General features: G+C 42.2%; 1 protein-coding gene and 2 long non-coding RNA genes across 5 annotated transcripts in view; 1 reads left to right on the forward strand and 2 right to left on the reverse strand.

Moving 5' to 3' along the window:
* LOC121232763 (proprotein convertase subtilisin/kexin type 5-like) overlaps window positions 1–24,511 on the reverse strand; it is a 306,293-nt gene that overhangs the window by 60,670 nt on the left and 221,112 nt on the right. The gene's annotated exons all lie outside the window — the stretch shown is intronic.
* LOC121232764 lies at window positions 868–17,041 on the reverse strand. The gene is made up of 3 exons (XR_005931678.1): window positions 16,671–17,041; window positions 4,275–4,278; window positions 868–879 (listed from the first exon to the last, which is right to left on the reverse strand). It is a non-coding gene; the product is annotated as an uncharacterized LOC121232764 (long non-coding RNA).
* On the forward strand, window positions 11,139–16,669 carry LOC121232766. Of its 3 annotated transcripts, none has more exons than XR_005931680.1 (2): window positions 11,139–11,331; window positions 16,637–16,669. It is a non-coding gene; the product is annotated as an uncharacterized LOC121232766 (long non-coding RNA). The 3 variants fall into 3 exon arrangements; XR_005931681.1 differs by lacking the exon at window positions 11,139–11,331 and adding an exon at window positions 12,901–13,010; XR_005931682.1 differs by lacking the exon at window positions 11,139–11,331 and adding an exon at window positions 15,260–15,532.

Raw genomic sequence — 24,511 nt, forward strand, 5'->3', positions numbered from 1 at the left:
GTCATTCATGAGCATTAAGGGCTTGTAAGATAGGATATGCTTGGACTGTTACGTAACATGCTTAAAAAAAAAAAAAAAACGATAAAATATTATACCAGCTCAGGAATTCTATTGGGAACCTGTGTAAAGTCTTAGAAAAACACTTTTCAGGCCTTCAGGAAGACCTCCAGGAATCCCAAGAGCTGCATTCTTTATAATATGGGATCTAAACAATCTGTAATTATATAAAGCAAGCTGTCCATGCTACTGGTTAAAAAAAAAAAAAAAAAGGCACTAAAATACTATCAACTTTAAAAGGAGAGTTTCAAGATAGGGTACACTCAACTGATTATTTAAAGAGGAATGGTGGATAAAGGATATAAGGATATAGCAGCCTCTACTTGATAATACTAAACTCCCATAAATTGGAATTAGTGATCCAGTCAGAAAATGAGATTATGTATCAAAATCATAGTTTACTTTTAAAAACAAAACCCATGTCAGATCTTGAAAACTGAGTCATTCACTGTTGTATCTACCATCCTTATCTAATCGTAAAAAGTAATACATGAATTTTCTGCAGAAAACCTTTGATCAAAGGTCTGATTTCCAGGATACAAAAAGGTATGTAGTTAAATCAGTATCTCTTATACAATCTCCACATTTCTTTGCTTACTCTAGTATTCATGAGGTATATGTTTTTATATTTTCTTCTCAAGGAATGACGGTTTGTTACATCTAAGAAATTTAACAGCATAAGAACAACATTCAAACTGATTTCTATAGCCTACTATAGGACCTTCACTGCACTAAGAATTGCGTTATTGCCAGACTGAAATTTCCTCTCTAAAGCAGACACCTCATTTGAAACACAATAGGTCTGCAATTGTTTGCCCATAACTTCTTCCAGACACTTTAACAACAACAAAAACAACAACAAAAAAAAGAAACTGGGATGAAGTCAAAATAGCGGTTCATTTGGAGAAAGAAGGATTTTTTGTTTTGTTTTGTTTTTAAACAGGACAGCCTAGCAGCCAATTATAAAGCATCTGAAAAAAATCACAGAATTGGTCAAATATTTAAAACATGTCAAAATTGCATCTGAAGTGAGTAAACAGTTGTTTGCTAGCTATGTGGGCCACAGATCCAGCAAGATGTCATTGATGTTAATTGGTTTATCACTTGATTAATCTCAGAAGAATTAATGGCTAAACATCTTGAAATGAACAAATACATTATCAAGAAAAGTACTAACTCTGCTTGATAATGGATTGATTTAAACTGGGCAATTGCCTTCCAAGAAAAAATTTTTTATGGATCTCATCTGAAATTGCCTTGGGATTATACATACCAGACAATACTCAAAATCATGTCAGAATAAGCAGAAGTGAGAACAATTAGATACAAAATTGTTTGTCCGACAGACAAAAAATAATGTACGTTGTGTCCTTAACAAACTATTTATACTCTGAGATACAGCTTTCTTCTTTTAGGCTTCTCAAAATGTTTATGAAACAAGGTAAATGAGAAAAAATGAAACAGAGCAAGTATATTAAATTATATTACAGTAATAGTCATTTGAGATTAAACTGTATCTTTAAACAAGAACAAATATCATTATTCAAACTGCTTAGAAATAGTAGATCATAATTTTTGGCCAAATCTGATTTCTTCATTCCACAAGTGGTCTCCCTAGTGACAATTGGGCTAATCCTGGAAAAAGTAAAGAATTCAGGCTCTATTCTTTTTCCGTAATGATAAAGTGCCTGTCCTGGTTTCAGCTGGTTTTCAGCTTTCAAGAGAAGTGCAGTTGTGATACGATGTGATGGATATATTTCTTTAGACTAACAGGAGGACAAGAAGTCATATGTTCACCAGCAATGGTGTATTTCTGTACCTGTATCAAATCTGCAGTGCACACAGTGATGGCAGAGTCCAGAGCCTGCAGAGTATGGTCCTTTTCCCAGACACAGAAAATAGTAAGTGCTAATAAGAGAACAATCAATTGCCCATTTGCATGTGGATAATGATGGCTTTCTGAGGAGAAATCCCTTAAGAGATATAGGTACCTGCATCACATTCCTTACTGTGCCTTCTCCAGAGGAATAATGAAATGGGACTACCCAAAAGACAGTGTGCATAGCCTGCTGAGGGACAACAACATGGAAACAACAGCAAGAAAAACCCTGGGTCAGGTGCTAGTTTTAGGATCAATTGTGATTGTACATCTGGGGAAGCCTTACATTATCTTAGGTTAATACAGGCAATTGTGGTTAGCATGGTACCCAGGCTATTGATTTAATATGTCTGCCAATTCCAGTGATGCTGTACTATTAATATAGTAGAGCTATGACACTATGTCTCTAAAGTCTGCAGGGGGACTGCAATCCAGTGAATCTGCTTGTCTTCCACTTTACTTGTTTTTCCCCTGCTGCAAGAACACAGAGCAAAAAAGACAGGCTACCCATTCTCAAGGTTGGTGCACGAATGGCCATCAGCACCTAATAAAAGCAACTTCAGAGAAAACCCTAATCAACCTCTAAAAGCTGAGGCTGGGTAACACTTATCGAACCAAGAAATTATAGGGAATAGAGCTGCCAAACTCTTAAAACTTTCAACGGAGCACATGCCAGCTGAGATGTTTCAAAAACTTATAAAAGGCATTGCCCTGGCACCAGAAGAATGGCTATCCACTTGTCTATTTCTAGCTGTTGCTAGAAACACACTAAATTTCAATGCAAAAGTTAAAAATGAATACAGTCAAACTTTTTTTTAACCTAGACTCAATTTAAGAAATGGCTGGAAGGGAATTTTCTTAAAACCTTTTTTTAAAGCAAGTTACATGGAAAATTTCAGACCAAACAATTACTCTTTGTCAAGGTTATATATAACTGAAACCAGGACCTTAAAATGGGAAACACTGGGCAACCTTAACTCAGGGAAGTACTTCCAATTTAATCTCAATATAATAATTGAAATTGCAAAAGTGGTACAGGTGGTTAAAGCTCAAGAGAAACACAGGTTCTAAATTAAATATTTATGTTTACATTTCAAAAATACTTCATCATTAAGACCATTATTTCAAACCTACTACAAAAATAGGAAGATTCATAAAAAGATTTCTAACTCACAGTTTTTAAATTTCCCTTTTATAATAGGCAGTCAATCAATGGAGCAAAGACCTAGCTAAGGCTGATGGACTTAAATAATAACCTCTCATTTTTTCTTACACTGGAATCATATATACAAAGGTCACGTGAAAGAATTTCCACAGTTTGCTTCAACCACCTTATCACTTTTAGCCTCTTACTATATTTATGAACAAACAAGCTCCACATAAATGGGACAAAATCCTCTCCTGACTTTGAAGACACAGAAATATGTTCTCTGTACCCCAAATTGTTCCTAAACAGACAGTATACTGCTTTTCTTTCCTGTTGATGAAGTATCTGTAAGAAAATCAGTGTGGGAAGTGTTGCAGTTTTCAAAAATCTGAGGCGTCTTCCTCTGACACTCTTGACCCCTTACAATTTGAATTCTGTTTTCCTTTCATCTCAGTAATTATACTTGGTTATACCGCCTTTTAAAAGAATGAGGTGAACTGTCAGTTTTCTGAATGGATCAGTGCTATCAGAATTCACTGAAATTCTTTATCTGTTCCCAGCACTACCTTGTGCTAGCCTTGCCTTCATACAGGTAGACAAATGAAGTATATAGCTCATCTGAAGAGAATAATGGGAGAAAACACAGACTCTCTCACAGACATAGCAGATTCATAATTCCATTTCAGGTGCTATTTCTAAATCATGTAACTGCATGTATAATTTATTCTTTTGGCAGCACTGAAGCAACCTTTTTTTTTTTTGGCTTCTCCATAGGAAGGTGGCACAATGCCCACCAGAATGAATGTGTCATACTGACTGTCTCTTCTGACTTTGATTCATCCAAATCCCAAGTTCAAACCTTTCATCAATGAGAAAGGTTTATTGATATCAACAGTGGATGGTACTAAGTAATGCAAATAGTTATTTTAGTAATAAGATTATTACCTATGCTGACTAAATAGGTTATACTTTACACTCATAACTGCTGGTTTGCAACTAGCAAAATGCAGCACTGTGTAATGACCGTAAAGAAGTGCAATACACAAGCAAGCATTTATTCATAGAGCTTAAGCAGAATACTACATTCACTGGGAACTGATCAGATAAAACAAGTGACTACCATAAGAAAACCAAAGAATATGAAGATTATAAGATGACTTTCTTTGTGTGAGATAGTTGTTTCATATATACATTTCTGCATGTGGTGGGTTGACCCTGGCTGGATGCCACGTGCCCACCACAGCTGATCTATCACCCCCCCTCCTCAGCTGGACAGGGGAGAGAAAATATAACGAAAGGCTCATGGGTTGATGTTGTGGAACATTTTTAGCTAACGGTCACAAGAGCATTCCAGACGCCTTTAGAAGGCCTTGAACAGAATAAACAAGAAGACAAAAATAAGAAAGATACCAATTAGAAGAACACAGGTGCGCATTCCACGATAAAGAGAACTTGGCACAAACAACCTCAATTCAGCAGTTTATCTTGACCAATTAGACTGAAACAAGTCTCGTATGTTTTAGTTAGTCTAGCCAATTATGTCTTATGTTTATGCGCGTGTATCATTAGGTGTATTTAGGTGCGTGGACAGTGCATGAATAATGTGTGCAACCAATAGTAAAATAGCTAAACGCACGTACAGATGTAACTAATGTATAAAATGATGTCTGATGCTTTAGTAAAGTGGGCTTCACCTGATCACATTGGTCTGTGTGTGTTGTCCTGTGCCTCCGCAGGTTGAGATAAGGACAGGGAGAGATTACTCGCCAATTACCATCACAGGCAAAACAGACTCGACTTGGGGAAATTACCTTAATTTATTACCAATCAAATCAGAGTAGGATAATGAGAAATAAACCCAAATCTTAAAAACACCTTCCCCCCACCCCTCCCTTCTTCCCAGTCTCAACTCCACTCCTGATTTTCTCTACCTCCTCTCCCCGAGCAGCACAGGGGGAGGAGGAATGGGGGTTGCAGTCAGTTCATCACACGTTGTCTCTGCCACTCCTTCCTCTTCAGGAGAAGGACTCCTCACACTCTTCGCCTGCCCCAGCGTGGGGTCCCTCCCATGGGGTACAATCCTTCAAGAACAGACTGCTCCAGCGTGGGTCCCCCGCAGGGTCACAAGTCCTGACAGCAAACCTGCTCCAGCATGGGCTCCTCTCTCTCCATGGGTCCACAGGTCCTGCCAGGAGCCTGCTCCAGCGCAGGCTTCCCATGGGATCACAACCTCCTTCAGGCATCCACCTGCTCTGGCGTGGGGTCCTCCATGGGCTGCAGGGGGATAAACCTGCCTCACCATGGTCTTCACCATGGGCTGCAGGGGAATCTCTGCTCCGGCACCTGGAGCATCTCCTCCCCCTCCTTCTTCACTGACCTTGGTGTCTGCAGGGTTGTCTCTCACATATTCTCACGCCTCTCTCTGGCTGCAGTTTTTTGTTGCGCAGCAACTTTTTCCCCTTCTTAAATATGTTATCACAGAGGTGCTACCACCGTTGCTGATTGGCTCAGCCTTGGCCAGCGGCAGGTCCATCTTGAAGTCGGCTGGCACTGGCTCTATTGGACATAGGGGAAGCTTCTCACAAAAGCCACCCCTGTAGCCCCCCTGCTACCAAAACCTTGCCATGCAAACTCAATACACTGCATTATGCTCCCCAGGATTCCAAATAAGCATTTTGAAACTCAGTTGTACTTCTTTGGTTCCTGAAGGAAAACATACCATTTTATAGTCAAATACTGGACTAAAAATGTGATTCATAGGAAAGATGTGTTCATGTAAGATTAAAATAGGGTACCAAGTAGATCGCCTTCCCAAAATTCTTCCTTGCCAGGATTTCAGGACCGGATTCCAGTTGGAAAAGCCAACTAAGTGGAAGGTTCAATCAGTAGGCAGGTAAGAGGTCCTCCATTAGCTATTTGCTAATCCTGCCATATAGGGCTTATCAAAGAAAGTGGCAGGTTGCAGTGGAAATCTGCCTTGCTTATTTCCCATTGGTTTAATGTTTCTTTTCATGGGAGTTAAAGGAACCTTTTTCTCACTATGAGTTCTAACATATCCAGGCCAGGCTAGTGCTCTATTCCACCACTGATGTGTCCCAGGAACAGAACTTGGCTTCTGGGGAAAACTGACCTCGTAGGTTTATACCCCTTCTATGCTATCATTTCTGGTGTTTTGCAGCACAAAGTGGAATAAAACTATACATTGTTTCAGACATATTCCAGAAGTATTCAGAACTAAGTGCCCCAATTTTTTAACAGCTTGCTGTATCACAAGCATAATTAACCTTGCAAAAGACCTTTCCAATTAATAACTTTTAAAAATCTCATATAAACACTAGTGCTATTAGCACAGGCACTAATATGGATTTTAAGGAAGAATCTATGTAAATGCAGACTCTAGCTGTATGCAGACTAGTTCCAGTTAAGCCTTTACGTTGAGGCACAATATCATGTGTCCTTTATATGCCATATATTTTAAAATTATTGGAGAAAATACATAAGATGGCTTTAAAATTTATGTTTTCATAGGGGTTGTGTTTTTTTTAAATTCCTAGCATTTATTTAGAATCACCTAACTCTGCAGGTATCACAGGAGAAAAATATAACTCAAATCTTCAAATCAAATAAATAAATAAAAAATGACTATTCAGAAATTGCTTAAAATCATCCAGATGATAGATTTTATACAAACAAATTTAAGACATTCACATTGAATATATTATGTCATGATCTCCTTGCAATATTAAAAACTTTACGCCATCGTCTATCACTTTACAAGACCAAATGCTCCCCCTAGTCTAAGCATGAGGTCAAGCTAATTTACAGAAGAAAAATCCAATAGCAAGGAAGGCTTTTTGTTTTTTATGCATTTCTGAAGAAGACTAGTTGTAAGTACTCATAGTAGAGTAATGTTAGTGAATGAAAGGGAAATGAAGTGGTGAAAAGCACATTTATGATGTCATTAAAATAATTCATTTGAAATTATTCAGATATTATTTTGGAATGAAGTGAGAACCCTCAATTTACTGAAACTGAATAGAATCTGAAAGAAGGCCAAATCGATAAATTTTCACCCTGAATCTCTTGTACCATGCAACAGAGTACTACAAATAGAAAAAGTGACTAGGATCTTTATTCACTGGCACATTTTGCCTGCATCACTACATGTGAAGCTTTAATACATTTTTTTCTTTATTCCTATCATATCTGTTATCATAGAAACTATTAACTGGGAAAAAAAGATTCTAGTCAATATGCAGTAACCTAGATTTCCCATCAATATACTCACCAAAATACACAAAGAACGAAGTCTGTGTAAACTCTAAGCTTCTCAGTGCGTCTTAGAAACATAGAATCATAGAATGGTTTGGGTTGGAAGGGACCTTAAAGATCATCAAGTTCCCACCCCCCCCTGCCATGGGCAGGGACACCTTACACTAGACCAGGTTGCTCAAAGCCCCATCCAACCTGGCCTTGAACACTTCCAGGGATGGGGCATCCACAGCTTCTCTGGGCAACGTGTTCCAGTGCCTCACCACCCTCACAGTGAAGAACTTCTTCCTTACATCTAATCTAAATCTACCCTCTTCCAGTTTAAAGCCATAACCCCTTGTCCTATCACTACATGTGCTTGTAAAAAGTCCCTCTCCAGCTTTCCTGTAGGCCCCCTTTAGGTACTGAAAGGCTGCTAGAAGGTCTCCCTGGAGCCTTCTCTTCTCCAGGCTGAACAACCCCAACTGTCTCACCCTCTCTTCATAGGAGAGGTGTTCCAGCCCCCTGATCATATTTGTGGTCGTCCTCTGGACTCGTTCCAACAGGTCCATGTCCTTCTTATGTTGAGGGCCTATCCTGGTTTCAGCTGGGATAGAGTTAATTGTCTTCCTAGTAGCTGATACAGTGCTATGTTTTTGAGTTTGGTATGAGAAGAATGTTGATAACACTGATGTTTTCAGTTGTTGCTAAGTTATGTTTAGACTAAAGTCAAGGATTTTTCAGCTTCTAATGCCCAGCCAGCAAGAAGTTGGAGGGGCACAAGAAGTTGGGAGGGGACACAGCCAGGGCAGCTGACCCAAAGTGGCCAACAGGGTATTCCATACCATGTGACGTCACATCCAGTATATAAACTGGGGGGGGTGGGGGGATTGCCGCTCAGGGACTAACTGGGCGTTGATCAGTGGGTGGTGAGCAATTGCATTGTGCATTACTTGTATATTCCAATCCTTTTATCATTACTGTTGTCATTGTATTAGTGTTATCATTATCATTATTAGTTTCTTCCTTTCTGTTCTATTAAACCATTCTTATCTCAACCCATGAGTTTTACTTCTTTTCCCGATTTTCTCCCCCATCCCACTGGGTGGGGGGGGAGTGAGTGAGCAGCTGTGTGGTGCTTAGTTGCTGGCTGGGGTTAAACCAAGACAGTCCATTTTGGCACCCAACGTGGGGCACGAAGGGTTGAGATAACGACAAACCTGACCAGAGCTCGTTAAAACAAATTTGTTATAAGCATTCATTATATTGGTCTAATAGTCGCTGGTCATTATGATGATTTATGTGTTCTTAGAGTTGTTGCTCTGGTTTTTAAAGTTCTGTTATGTATCACCTCACTTGCTGTATGTAGTCCCTCTTCTGCTGCTTATCATCCGTGAGAGGTGGATTAAGGTTTTCGCTTTGATGTATTGTATAACACTGGTTTATAGTATGATAAAGTTATCGGTTGTGGGACTAATCCGATATTTGCACTCAGCATTGTCGTCACCTCTATACTTCGGGAGCCATCTGTGGGAAACTATTAATAATTACACACTTTACATTTCCTCCTCGGAAAGCCAATCTATGGGTGGGGTACCTTTCTTCCCTTTTCCCTTCTCCTTCAGTCCAGTTACAATGGCATTTGAGAATTTTGGAAAATTTGAATACCCTTGGGATGTTGAGACCAGCACGGTCCTAGCCCTACTGCTAGGAATTAGCATGCTCCTGAATGTGGTTCAGCTCTTGTTTAAGGTTAAACAAATATTTAAGAAGATCACCCAGAGATCTGCCCTGAGGCTGGATAATCATGCGTGGCAGGGTGTGTGGGGTAGTATGGGCAAGTACCTAGAACAGTGGACACCTCCAATATTTTAGAAATTCACCCCTGAACAAGTGCAGAATCCAGAAGAACTAGCAAAATATTTGGAAAATGTATGCAGTCACCCTGGCAACTCCAGAGAGATACAAATCACTGCAATGTGCTGGGGCCTGGCCCATGCCTATCGAGCCCTGTTCGACACAACTCAGTGCCCTCAAGGGGAAGAGAAGGTCTCTGGATCTAACAACAAGACGACAGACATTGCGGCTACCCAAACCTCGGCGACGGGCGCTGCGGTCCCTCCAGCCCCGGCAACAAGCACTGTGGCTACCCAAGCCCCAGCGACAGGCACTGTGGTCCTTCCAACCCTGGCAATGGGCACTGCAGCTACCCAAACCTTGGCAAGCGGTACTGCAACTGAACCAGCAGACCAACCTGCACCAGTATCAGTTGCCCCCGTACAGAAGAAGAAATATACAAAAAAAATCAGTTCGCTTAGCGAAGGAGGAAGATGAGCCAGGGTCATTACGGGAACAGGAGGAAGAGGTAGAACCAGAGGTAATCACCCGGTCCCTATCCTTGAGTGAGCTGTGGGATACGCGAAAAGATTTCGGCCACAGCATAGGTGAGCATATTATCACCTGGCTTCTCCGATGCTGGGACAATGGGGCTAATAGCTTGGAATAAGAAGGTAGGGAAGCCAAGCAGCTGGGATCGCTTGCCAGGGAAGGTTGCATTGACAAGGCAATTGGAAAAGGGACACCAGCCCTCAGCCTCTGGAGGCGACTCCTGTCAAGTGTAAAAGAAAGGTACCCCTTTAAGGAAGATGTTATATGTCAATCAAGCAAGTGGACCACCATGGAAAGAGGTATCCAATATCTGAGGGAATTAGCCGTGCTAGAGACGATTCATTATGACCCGGACAACCCACAATTACCCAAAGATCCAGACGAAGTCCAATGCACACGACCCATGTGGCGGATGTTTGTACGGAGCGCACCATCGTCCTATGCCAACTCACTAGCAATAATGACCTGGAAAGACGAAGACGCACCGACAGTGGATGAAATCACTCGCCAACTCCGTCAATACGAAGAAAAATCTCTCCTCCTCCCTACAAGCTTGCATTTCGGCTGTGGAGAAGCTGTCCCAGGATTTCCAGCAAATCAAAGAGGATATGTCCTACTCCCCATCTGTAAGGACCACTGTCTCAGCTATTAGGAGTGAGCGCTCCTCTGCCCAAGAGAGAGAATATAGAAGGTACACACCACAAGGTGCCCTGTGGTTTTACCTATGTGATCATGGAGAGGACATGAGGAAATGGGATGGAAAACCTACCTCAGTCCTAAATGCACGGGTACGTGAGCTGCGAGGAAAAACCACCACAACAGGGGATTCTACCAGGAAAAATGCCATTCCAGTTTCCAAACAGAGTAGAAGGGCTGATCTTACTTCTGATCCTCCTGAACGGACTTCTGAGCCAATTTTACGAGAAGTGAGTACTGGATACTCTGACCAGAATTAGAAGGGCCCTGCCTCCAGCCAGGTGGAGGAAAGGGATAACCGGGTCTATTGTGTGGACACATATTTAGCTAACATTAGTCGCAAGAGCATTCCAGAGGCCTTTAGAAGACCTTGAACAGAATAAAGAAGAAGACAAAAAAAGAAAGATGCCAATTAGAAGAACACAGGTGCGCATTCCACGATAAAGGGAACTTGGCACAAAGAACCTCAATTCGGCAGTTTATCTTGACCAATTAGACTGAAACAAGTTTCGCGTGTTTTAGTTGGTATAACCAATTATGTCCTATGTTTATGCGCGTGTACAGAGTTAGTATAACCAATTATATCTTATGTTTATGCGCGTGTACAGTGTTGATATAACCAATCATATTTTATGCTTGTGCGCGTGTACAGTGACTTTGCAGAATATGTGACTATAAGTATGTGTGTGTTTTAGCAATAAAGGGTCGTCTGTTGTCTGCTTTCAACTTTACAGGCGTCCGTCTACTTCAATCTCCTCAAATGGTGACCCCGACGTGATTGCAGGCCGAGAAAACGCTGGAATTGCTGGAAGTGCGTCCGGAGGAGACTCTAGCCGAACAATCGTCTAGCCAGCTGGACTGAGCGGACAACCTTCTCCCGGGAGATCAATCACCCTGCTCATTTGGAAGTAAGGTGAGCAGCTAGAAGGATTAAAATGGGTGCCCAGATGTCTGTGGAAGAAGGGACAATTGTACGAATGCTTTCGCATATCCTCTCCATGAGAGGGATTAGGTATGATTCAAATACTTTACGTATGATGCTGAAGTGGCTTAAGGACCATGGTGCCCCCACTTCGAATGTAGAAGTCTTTGAAATTAAAAATTGGAAAGAAATGGGAAAAGTAATTTGGGACTTTGTATCGCGTGGGGACGTGAAGGCTCAGAAAATCTCCGCTACGTGGAGACTGGTGCTGGAAACGTTGAAAGCCCTTAAGGCAGAAAAGGAGGTGGCTGCCGCTGTAAAAATTTCAATTGAAGATACCCCGGAAAAAAAGAAAAGTGTGTGGCGAGGTGGTAAATAATTCGGACAGTGATGAGCAATTAACCACCGAGGGAGACGTCATTAATGGAGGCAACGATCAACCTTTAAGTAACCTGCCTCTCGAGCAGAGACCTATCCCCTCTGCACCTCCCTATGAGGCAGATACATCCCCAGGAGAAGCTATAAAAAAGTGATGGAAGGACATAAATGATAAAATGTTAACCGAAGGTCTAAATCCTGTAGCTTTTCCAGTTACAGTCAGGCAGAATGCCCCAAACGTGTGGCAACCTTTCAATTGGGATTTAATAAAAGAAGTACGGAAAACAGTAATGGCTAATGGACTGTCTGCTCCGTTTAGTCAGGCGTTATTGGAGAATATATTTTCTGGTCAAATTTTAACAGGCTTTGACTGTACACAGTTGGCTACAATGATTTTAACCCCAACTCAGCATCTATTATGGAAGGTGAAATGGGCAGAATTATGTGATTTAGCGGCACTAAGAAATTTGGACTGCCCAGAAGGAGATCCACGGTATATGATCACTTCTGCACAAATGATGGGGACTGGTGACTTTGCAGATGTTAATAGGCAAGCAAGGGTACCGGTGGAAGCATTACAAGAATCAGCTTCCTTAGCTCTGAAGGCAATGGTAACCTTGCCTGAAGCTGGAAAGCCACAACAATCATTTACAAGTGTAAGGCAGGGTAATACGGAGCCTTATATGTCCTTTATTGATCGTCTGCGAGATGCTATTGAAAAGCAAATAGATAATGCTGATGTCAAAGAAGCATTGATAATAAAATTGGCCGTGGAAAATGCAAATGCAGACTGTAAAAAAATACTACAATCAATGCCAGGAAGAGTGACGCTAGTAGATATGATAGAGGCCTGTAACAAAGTTGGGTCTTTGGAGCATAAAACTACATTAATGGCCAATGCTTTTGCTGTAGCCATGCGAATGGATACAAAAAAATGTTAAGAAATGCTATAAATGTGGACAACCGGGACATTTGCAATTTCAGTGTAAAGAGGGGCAAAACAAACTGGAAGTTGGGCCTAATATATGCCCTCGTTGTCATAAAGGGAGACATTATGCTAACCGATGTAGATCTCGTTTCACAAATGAAGGTATAGCTCAGCCACCTCGAGGTACCCCATCGCCGGGAAACTACAAGAAGAGCGCGAGGAGCGGTGCGATGACCCCAAGAGCTCCGAAAGGATCCCAGAACGGCGCCAAGAAGGATGTCTGGCAGAATTGCCAGCCCGAACAGCTGGAAGTGCCGGAGTGGATGTCTCAACAATAGAAATCATTCTACTATGGAACTCTCAGGTAGACCGTGTGCCAGTAAACGCACAAGGACCATTAGGTAATGGGCTTAGTGCCCTGTTGTTGGGACCGTCTAGTATAACATTACAAGGAATTTTTGTGCTTCCCGGGGTGATTGATGCGGACTACACAGGTCGCATTTATGCTATGATTTGGACACCGTCTCCACCAGTATCAATACAGGAAGGAAGCAGAATTGCACAGCTAGTCCCTTTTAAAGCAAATGTACCATGTAAGGTTAATGAGCAGCGTGGCAATGCAGGGTTTGGATCTACGGGATTAGAAACTCAAATTATGTGGTCAATGGAGATCAATAAAACAAAACCTAGTATATCAGTAGAGTTACAAAATGCAAAGAACAGGCCAGAAAAAATAAAATTACAAGCATTAGTGGATACTGGAGCAGATGTAACGGTTCTGTCGTGGGAGGACTGGCCTGTCACTTGGGAGCTTTCTGAAATGGATTCGAAACTGTTTGGTGTGGAAGGATTATCAAAAACTCGACAAAGCATATATATGATTCAACTGATTTGTCAAAATTCAGTTTCTTATATCAAACCTTATGTAACCAATATCCCTATGAACCTGATAGGCAGGGATGCACTAAGTCAAATGGGATGTGTGCTTAGTACAGGAGACAATTTTGTGGCGCGGCCATTGACGGGCTGTGGGAGAAATTGTGGGAGGACGAAGGAAACTGCACAAGGCACAACTGTTGTTGTAAGTTTACTAACTGCACAAAGGCACAATTATTATGAGCTTGCTGAAGAATGCACAAAAAGTAGAACAAGGTCAGGCGTACGTGACTGATAACAGGAGGGCGACGTGACTGAAGACAGAGTGCAAGACAGCATGCAAGTGGAGGAAACTATTCGCGTGATTAGAGGACTTTATCCAATTAGACTATTGTTTAAGCGCATGAACGGCACATGTTAACCAATCAACAAATGGCTTATGCGTGAGTAGATACTAGAAACATATATAACCGAGTGTTGCACAGTTAATAAACGGAGAAATGGTTTGATCCACAGTATCTGTGTTGGTCCGTTTTCTCCCCAGGGCGAGTCCCTGGCGATGTGTCATTTTCCCTAGATTGTCGCAGCGGAGAAAGTGCGACAACGGGCGACCATGCCTAAAACTAAAATGGAAAACAGAGGAACCGATTTGGGTAGATCAATGGCCGCTGACTGAATCTAAGGTTGCCATCTTGAAACAGTTAGTACAGGAGCAATTGGAACAAGGGCACTTAGTGAATACCACAAGCCCTTGGAATATACCAGTTTTTGTCATTCCAAAAAAATCTGGGAAATGGAGACTGTTGCATGATTTAAGAAAAATAAATGAAGTAATGGAAAATATGGGAGCCCTTCAATTAGGGTTACCCACGCCTACTATGATTCCACAAGGATGGAACATTTTGATTATTGATTTAAAGGATTGTTTCTTTACAATATATTTAGACCCAAAAGATGCGGAAAAATTTGCCTTTTCTATCCCCACCATAAACAAACAGGAACCCATGGAACATTATCATTGGGTAGTTCTGCCACAAGGAATGAAAAATTCTCCAACCATGTGCCAATCCTATGTATCCCAAGCTCTAAAAGGGTTTAGACAACAAAATCCAGACTTGATTATTTATCACTATATGGATGATATCTTGATTGCAGGGAAAAGAGAGTTATCTGAAAAGCTCAAAGAATTGACTACACAATTGTCTGATTTTGGTTTAAAAATAACACCAGAAAAGGTACAAAAAATGCAACCATAGAAATATTTAGGCTGGAAGATTTTAGAAAAAACTATAGTTCCACAAAAACTGGAAATTACAGACAAGATTGAAACATTGAATGATGTGCAAAAATTACTGGGGACAATCAATTGGGTTCGAACGCTGTTGGGAATAGATAAGAAGCTTTTGACCCCTTTATTTGAAATGTTACGAGGCGACACTACCTTAACGGCACCTCGACAATTGACCCCTCAAGGTAAACAAGCATTGCAACAGATAGCAGATATAATATCCCAGAGTCAGGCTTTTAGGATTAAAGAAAATCTTGACATTAATCTTAGCATTTTAAACTGAGAAAAACAACCCCTCGGGATCATATATCAATGGGAGGGGAGTCACAAAGACTTGTTAATAATAGAATGGATCTTTTTAGCTCATCAGGCCCGAAAAAACCATATTTTCTCGAATTGAAATGATTTCAGAATTAATTATAAAGGGGAGACGTCGGATTATTGAGATTTGTGGACAAGAACCACACACGATTGTTGTTCCTTTGACTCAAGGATATTTACAATGGTGTCTACAGAATAGTCTAACTTTACAAATTGCTTTTGCAGATTTCAAAGGAAAGATAGATATTCATCTTCCTGCACACAAAATGTTTACCTTGCTACAAAATATACAACTAGAAGAAAAAGAATTGTGTGCAGAGTTACCTACTGATGGCCCTACAGTATTTATGGATGGCAGTGGAAAAACAGGAAAGGCAGTAGTAGTTTGGAAAGAAGGTCAGGTATGGAAAAATCACATTGTCACATGTGAAGGCTCCCCTCAAGTGGTGGAACTTCAAGCTGTAATAGAAGTATTTAAAAAGTGGCAGGATGTTGAGGTCAATATTATTGCTGATTCTTTATATGTGGTAGGTGTAGTAAAACGCTTGAGACGGGCTTATTTGAAAGAAATTGATAACGTCACATTGTTTGAAAAATTTAAGATGCTGCTATTTCTGTTAAACCAACGGACAAAGTGTTATTATATAATGCATGTGCGAAGTCACACCAGTTTGCCTGGATGGATCACAGAAGGGAATAAACGAGCTGATTTACTAGCTAATCCTGTATGGACTGGGCCACCCCCCAATAAACTTCTACAGGCACGTGGAGCTCATAGTTTTTTTCCACCAGCCAGCGAAAGTATTAGCCAAACAGTTTCAAATTTCTATAGCAGATGCCAAAGCCATCATTCAATCCTGTGCTGAGTGCCAGAAATTATCTGGGCACGGAGATGGCGCTGTAAATCCTAGGGGTCTGCAATCCTTGCAATTGTGGCAGACTGATGTGACTCATGTACCAGCTTTTGGAAAATTGTGTTATGTTCATGTTTCTGTTGATACATATTCCTTGATGATATGGGCCACAGCACTTGCGGGCGAAACAAGTCGACATCTACAAACACACTTACGACAAGCATTTGCAGTAATGGGTGTCCCGGCCCAGATAAAAACAGATAATGGACCATGTTTTATAGCACAACGGACTCAGGAATTTTTTCAGCAATAGGGAGTTACTCACATTACTGGCATTCCTCATTCTCCCACAGGTCAAGCTATAATCGAACGTACTCATAAAGTATTAAAAGATTTTTTGGAAAAACAAAAAACAGGGGAATTAGGGGAACCTCCTTCAAATAGACTCATGAAAGCAATATATGAATTTTTTGACCTTGCGTGGAGAATCAGTTGTTCCCCCTGTAGTTCGGCATTTTCAAACACTGAATAGTGGGATTCAAAATATTGATAATGGGTGGAAAGTCTGGGTTAAAAATATTGAGCGTCAGCAATGGGAGGGACCTTTTAAAGTAATAACGTAGGGCCGAGGTTATGCTTGTGTCATTACAGAAAATGGGCCAAAGTGGATTCCAACTAAATGGACGAAACCTTATGCTGAGATTGATATGGAACACACTGACTGTAGTAAGCAGCATGACAGTGACACCGGTGATTGATCCACATCGTTTAACACCGTGGGACAGTAAGAATGTTTGGGTGATACTGGCTAAAGCTATTAATCAAACCCCTTTTTGTGTGTCATTGGCATTACCTGAACAGTCTTTTATTCTTATGTATTTTATTCGGTACAATGTTGCTTTTGCTGTGTTTAATTAACTGTGTTCATAGGTTTTTGCAAAGGGCAATACAGCAGGTGATAATTGTCGAAAAACAAAAAAGGGGGAATTGTGGACACATATTTAGCTAACGGTCGCAAGAGCATTGCAGACGCCTTTAGAAGACCTTGAACAGAATAAACAAGAAGACTAAAAAAGAAAGATGCCAATTAGAAGAACACAGGTGCGCATTCCACGATAAAGGGAACTTGGCACAAAGAACCTCAATTCGGCAGTTTATCTTGACCAATTAGACTGAGACAAGTTTCGCATGTTTTAGTTAGTATAACCAATTGTGTCCTATGTTTATGCACGTGTACAGAGTTAGTATAACCAATTATATCTTATGTTTATGCGCGTGTACAGTGTTGATATAACCAATCATATTTTATGCTTGTGCGCGTGTACAGTGACTTTGCAGAATATGTGACTATAAGTATGTGTGTGTTTTAGCAATAAAGGGTCATCTGTCGTCTGCTTTCAACTTTACAGGCGTCCGTCTACTTCAATCTCCTCATATTGGACTGTGTGGATTAGATGGCCTGGCACGTTAGACCCACAGGAGTACAAGGCTCTAGTAGACACCGGCACACGGTGTACTCTAATGCCATCAAGCTATAAAGGGGCAGAACCCATTTCTATTTCTGGTGTGACAGGAGGATCCCAAGAGTTAACTGTATTGGAGGCCAAAGTAATCCTGACTGGGAATGAATGGCAAAACCACCCCATTATGACTGGCCCGGAGGCTCCGTGCATCCTTGGCATAGATTATCTCAGGAGAGGGTATTTTAAGGACCCAAAAGGTTCCAGTGGGCTTTTGGTATAGCTGCCTTGGAGACAGAGGGAATTGAACAGCTGTCTACCCTGCCTGGACTCTCTCAAGACCCTTCGATTGTGGGGTTGCTGAGGGTTGAAGAACAACAGGTTCCAATTGCTACCACGACGGTGCACCGGCGGCAGTATCGCACCAACCGAGACTCTCTGATTCCCATCCATAAGCTGATTTGCCTATTGGAGAGCCAAGGAGTGATCAGCAAAACTCGCTCACCCTTTAATAGTCCCATATGGCCCGTGCGAAAGTCTAATGGGGAGTGGAGACTAACAGTTGACTATCATGGGCTGAATGAAGTCACGCCACCGCTGAGTGCTGCTGTGCTGGATATGTTAGAACTTCAATACGAACTAGAGTCAAAGGCAGCCAAGTGGTATGCTACAATTGACATTGCTAATGCGTTTTTCTCAATCCCTCTGGCAGCGGAGTGCAGGCCACAATTTGCCTTTACTTGAAGGGGCGTCCAGTACACCTGGAATCGACTGCCCCAGGGGTGGAAGCACAGCCCCACTATTTGCCATGGAATAATCCAGACTGCACTGGAAGAAGGTGAAGCTCTGGAACACCTGCAATACATTGATGACATCATTGTATGGGGCAACACGGCAAAAGAAGGCTTTGAGAAAGGTAAGAAAATAATCCAAATCCTTCTGACAGCTGGTTTTGCCATAAAAGAAAGTAAGGTCAAGGGACCTGCACAGGAGATCCAGTTTTTAGGAATAAAATGGCAAGATGGACGTCGTCAGATCCCAGTGGATGTGATCAAGAAAATAGCAGCTATGTCTCCACCGACTAATAAAAAGGAAACACAGGCCTTCTTAGGTGTTGTGGGCTTTTGGAGAATGCATATTCCAAATTACAGTCTGACTGTAAGCCCTCTCTATCAAGTGACCTGGAAGAAGAACAGTTTTAGATATGGCCCTGAGCAACAACAAGCCTTTGAACAAATTAAACGGGAGATTGTTCATGCAGTAGCCCTTGGGCCAGTCTGGGCAGGACAAGATGTTAAAAATGTGCTCTATACAGCAACTGGATAGAATGCTCCTACCTGGAGCCTCTGGCAGAAAGCACCTGGGGAGACCCGAGACCAACCCCTGGGGTTTTAGAGTCGAGGATATCAAGGATCCGAGGCTCGCTATACTCCAACTGAAAAAGAGATATTGGCAGCATATGAAGGAGTTCGAGCTGCCTCAGAAGTGGTTGGTACTGAAACACAGCTCCTCTTAGCACCCCGACTGCCGGTGCTGGGCTGGATGTTCAAAGGGAGGGTCTCCTCTACACATCATGCAACTGATGCCACATGGAGTAAGTGGATTGCACTGATCACACAACGGGCTCGCATAGGAAACCCCAGTCGCCCAGGAATTTTAGAAGTGATCACGGACTGGCCAGAAGGCAAAGATTTTGGAATGTCGCCAGAGGAGGAGGTGACACATGCTGAAGAGGCCCCACTGTATAATAACTGTCAGAAAATGAGAGGCAATATGCCCTGTTCACTGATGGGTCCTGTCGCATTGTAGGAAAGCATCAGAGGTGGAAGGCTGCTGTATGGAGTCCTACACGACAAGTCGCAGAAACTGCTGAAGGAGAAGGTGAATCGAGCCACTTTGCAGAGGTGAAAGCCATCCAGCTAGCGTTAGACATTGCTGAAAGAGAGAAGTGGCCAGTGCTCTATCTCTATCCTGACTCATGGATGGTGGCAAATGCCCTGTGGGGGTGGTTACAGCAATGAAAGAAGAGCAACTGGCAGCGCAGAGGTAAACCCATCTGGGCTGCCGCACTGTGGCAAGATATTGTGTCCCAGCTAGAGAATCTGGTTGTAAAAGTATGTCATGTAGATGCTCACATACCCAAGAGTTTGGCCACTGAAGAACATCAAAACAACCAAAAGGTGGATCAGGCTGCCAAGATTGAAGTGGCTCAGGTGGACCTGGACTGGCAACATAAGGGTGAGCTATTTATGGCTCTGTGGGCCCATGATACCTCAGGCCATCAGGGAAGAGATGCAACATATAGATGGGCTCGCGATCGAGGGGTGGACTTGACCATGGACACTATTGCACAGGTTATCCATGAATGTGAAACCTGTGCTGCAATTAAGCAAGCCAAGCAGTTAAAGCCCCTGTGGTATGGAGGGCGATGGCTGAAATATAAATATGGGGAAACCTGGCAGATTGACTATATCGCACTCCCACAAACTCACCAAGGCAAGCGCTATATGCTTACAATGGTGGAAGCAACCACCGGATGGCTGGAAACATATTCTGTACCCCATGCCACCGCCCGGAACACTATCCTGGGCCTTGAAAAGCAGGTTTTATGGTGACACGGCACCCCAGAAAGAATTGAGTCAGACAACGGGACTCATTTCCGAAAAAACCTCATAGACACCTGGGCCAAAGAGCATGGCATTGAGTGGGTGTATCACATCCCCTATCATGCACCAGCCTCTGGGAAAATCGAACGATACAATGGACTGTTAAAGACTACACTGAGAGCAATGGGGGGTGGAACCTTCAAACATTGGGATACACATTTAGCAAAAGCCACCTGGTTAGTCAACACCAGAGGATCTGCCAGTCAAGGTGGCCCTGCCCAGTCAGAACTTTTATGTACTGTAGAAGGGGATAAAGTCCCTTTAGTGCACATAAAAAAATATGTTAGGGAAGACAGTCTGGGTTACTCCTGCCTCAGGCAAAGGCAAACCCATTCGTGGGATTGCTTTTGCTCAAGGGCCTGGGTGCACTTGGTGGGTGATGCGAAAAGATGGGGAAGTCCGATGTGTGCCTCAAGGGGATTTGATTTTAGGTGAGAATAGCCAGAATTAACCTGTATGATATTAGTTGCTATATAACCCTGCTACTGTATGTTATCATTACTATAATTGTTATATGCTATATCCATTGTATTAGAGTAAGAATCACTTAGATCAAGCAAGAATGAACTGTGATAAAACTGAGCGAAGCGCAGTAGTGATGGAACCAGAACTGACTCCAGCATGCAACAATCCAACAGTGCACACCATCCTCCTGCTGCGTCCAATGTCACCTGCTCATCACACCACACTGAAGCCCAATCCTGCTCTGCCGACTGAGAGGGCTTTGCACCATCCCTCCTGCCCAGAAAGACTGGTATGACAGATGGAGCCCAGAGTCAGGAACTAAATGAACTCAACGAACATTTTATGAACATGACCCATAAACTAAAGGAATGATATCTCTGTGTGTGTATACGTGTGTGTGTGTATATATATATAATTGTCTATATATCTCAAAGGGACGGAAAAGGTGATGATGATTGACCAGGATGTAACTGAAGGTATGGGAACTGAGCATGACGTCAATGGTATAGAATAAGGGGTGGATACTGTCCTGGTTTCAGCTGGGATAGAGTTAATTGTCTTCCTAGTAGCTGGTACGGTGCTATGTTTTGAGTTCAGCATGAGAAGAATGTTGATAACACTGATGTTTTCAGTTGTTGCTAAGTAGTGTTTAGTCTCAAGTCAAGGATTTTTCAGCTTCTCATGCCCAGCCAGCAAGAAAGCTGGAGGGGCACAAGAAGTTGGACCAGGCCAGAGCCAGGGCAGCTGACCCAAAGTGGCCAAAGGAATATTCCATACCATGTGACGTCACATCTAGTACATAAACTGGTGGGGAGTGGGGGCAGGGGGATCGCAGCTCGGGGACTAACGGGCCATCGATCGGTGGGTGGTGAGCAATTGCATTGTGCTTCACTTGTATATTCCAGTCCTTTTATTATTACTATTGCCATTGTATTAGTGTTATCATCATCAAGGTTTCTTCTTTTCTGTTCTATTAAACCGTTCTTATCTCAACCCATGAGTTTTACTTCTCTTCCCGATTTTCTACCCCATCCCACTGGGTGGGGGGGAAGTGAGTGAGCGGCTGTGTGTGCTTAGTTGCTGGCTGGGGTTAAACCACAACAGGGCCTCAGAGCTGAACACAGTATTCCAGTTGGGGACTCACGAGAGTGGAGTAGAGGGGCAGAATCACCTCCCTCGACCTGCTGGTCACACTTCTTTTGATGCAGCCCAGGATATGGTTGGCTTTCTGGGATTCAAGCACACATTGCCAGCTCATGTCCAATTTTTCATTCACCAGTACCCCCAAATCTTTCTCTGTTGGGCTGCTCTCAATCCACTCATCATCCAGCCTGTATTTGTGCTTTGGATTGCCCCAACCCACGTGCAGGGCCTTGCACTTGGCCTTGTTGAACTTCATGAGGTTCACACAGGCCCACTCCTCAGCCTGTTAAGGTCCCTCTGGATGGCATCTCTTCCCTCCAGCGTGTCAACCGCACCACACAGCTTGGTGTCGTCAGCAATCTTGCTGAGGGTGCACTCAATCCCACTGTCCACATCGTCGACAAAGATGTTAAACAGCGCTGGTCTCAATACCGGCCCCTGAGGAACGCCACTTGTCACTGGTCTCTACTTGGACATCAAGCCATGGACCACAACTCTTTGAGTGTGACCATCCAGCCAATTCCTTATCCACTGAGTGGTCCATCTGTCAAATCCATATCTCTCTAATTTAGAGACAAGTATGTCGTGCAGGACAGTGGCAAACACTTTGCACAAGTCCAGGGAGATGACGTCTGTTGCTCTTCCCTTCTCCACCAGTGCTGTAACCCCATCGTAGAAGGCCACTAAATGTCAGGCATGATTTGCCCTTAGTGAAGCCATGTTGGCTGTCACCAATCACCTCCTTATTTTCCATGTGCCCTAGCATAGTTTCCAGGAGGATCCACTCCAAGATCTTGCTGGGCACAGAGGTGAGACTGACTGGCCTGTAGTTCCCCAGGTCTTCCTTTTTTCCCTTTTTAAAAATGGGGGTTATGTTTCTAAAAAGGGAAAACACTTCCAGGGATGGGGCATCTACTTCCAGGCATGGGGGATGGTCTTAAGACATCACAATCAGCAATAGCTTTGCTGTAGGCAGTGCTATAATTCTTTGAAACTTTCCGTTACAACAATGATTTGTTAGAAAATGAACACAAAATGCTATACAGAGGTACAAGCTCTGAATTGCCAGCAATGTTAATGCATTAAAAAAATAATTATTAAAAATTTCCACAAAATTTAGTTGTGGCGCATGAAATTTCATCTGTATATGCAGATTGTCTAGAATGAACTGAAGTATTTTACAGCTGAGATTAAGAAAAGATCGAAAAGAATGTGTATTTTGGGGAAATAATAGCATTATCCTAACTTTTCAAAATAGTTTTGTTTCTACTGATTGCATTAAGAAAATTAATTATAATGATACAAGTGCTGGACTACTTAACATTATATCAGCTTTTCAATTACAATTTCTTATTTTCATGACTATAATTCAGCAGCAAAAATTTATTCTGTGTTGAATATTGGCCCATGGTTTCTTTGAAAAAGTAACATTGAAAATGGAAACATAAACTTGCTGCTACAAATTGCATACCATTTGAAATTACTTTGTGCACAAATTTTTTTAGTTCCTTCAAAGGAACTGAGTGTACTCAAAGGAAACCAGTTTTCCTCAGAATTTAATAGAAGCAATCTCTTAGCATTTAGAAACATTTGATTTCAAGCAGGGTTTGGGGTGGAGCATTACAACTTAGACCTGCAAACATAATCCAACACAGCAGAGAGTAATGCATAAGATATTGAAAGACATAAAGCTCTAATATATCTGCTGTTACAGAAAGCACATTAAAGATACATATTAGACACAAAGAGCAAAATCCTGCAGTTGAGAAAACTTTTCTGTGCTAAAGGTAAAAGGACTAAGGAGCTATATTATCTACTTTTTTTAAAGCTGTGGAACTTAACCCATTAGAAAAGACAGACTGCTTGTTTCAACACACAGAAGTTTGGGGTTTTCTTCGTATTGTATTAATTTATGTTCATACTAGCCCAGCACTGTCCCAATACTTTTTTTAACATTCAAGAACACAGACTGTGAAAACGAGCCTGATAAATGCCTGCAGAGTACAGCAGATCCTGGGCAGCACTGTGAGGGTACATTAAGCCATTGTGAAGATACCTTAAACGATTCAGTGGAAACTGCCTGTGCTCAACACCATTTCAAGTTATTTCAACACCAACTACTCTGCCATCATTTCCATTGTGTCATCTTTCCTACACGTATAATGAGCATGCTAATCTTTCCTGACCTTGGAAGGGTACTGTGAATTTCTGTAACAGGGAGTTTCTAAAGCACTTTGAGATCCCTGAATAAAAGGTGCCAGATCTATCCATATAGACAATGAAATCATCAGGCACAGTCAACATGGGTTCACAAAGGGAAAGTCCTGTTTAACCAATTTGATATCCTTCTATGATAAGGTCACCCACCTAGTGGGTGAAGGAAAGGTGGTGGATGTAGTTTTTCTGGATTTTAGTAAGGCTTTTGATGCTGTCCCTCACAGCATCCTTCTGGACAAGTTGTCCAACTGTGAGATGACCAGGTACACAGTGCGCTGGGTGAAGAACTGGCTGAATGGCAGGGCTCAAAGGGTTGTAGTGAATGGGGCTACATCTGGCTGGCGACCGATCACCAGCGGTGTTCCTCAGGGCTCAATTCTAGGGCCAGTTCTGTTCAATACATTTATCAATGATCTGGATGCAGGAGTTGAATGCACCCTTAGCAAGTTTGCTGATGATACCAAACTGGGAGGAGCTGTTGTGTCTCTTGAGGGACGAGATGCCTTGCAGAGGGATCTAGATAGATTGGAGCATTGGGCAATCATCAGTGGCATGAAATTTAAGAAGAACAAATT

The sequence above is a fragment of the Aquila chrysaetos genome, chromosome W (genome assembly GCF_900496995.4).
Source record: "Aquila chrysaetos chrysaetos chromosome W, bAquChr1.4, whole genome shotgun sequence".
Lineage (NCBI taxonomy): Eukaryota > Metazoa > Chordata > Aves > Accipitriformes > Accipitridae > Aquila > Aquila chrysaetos.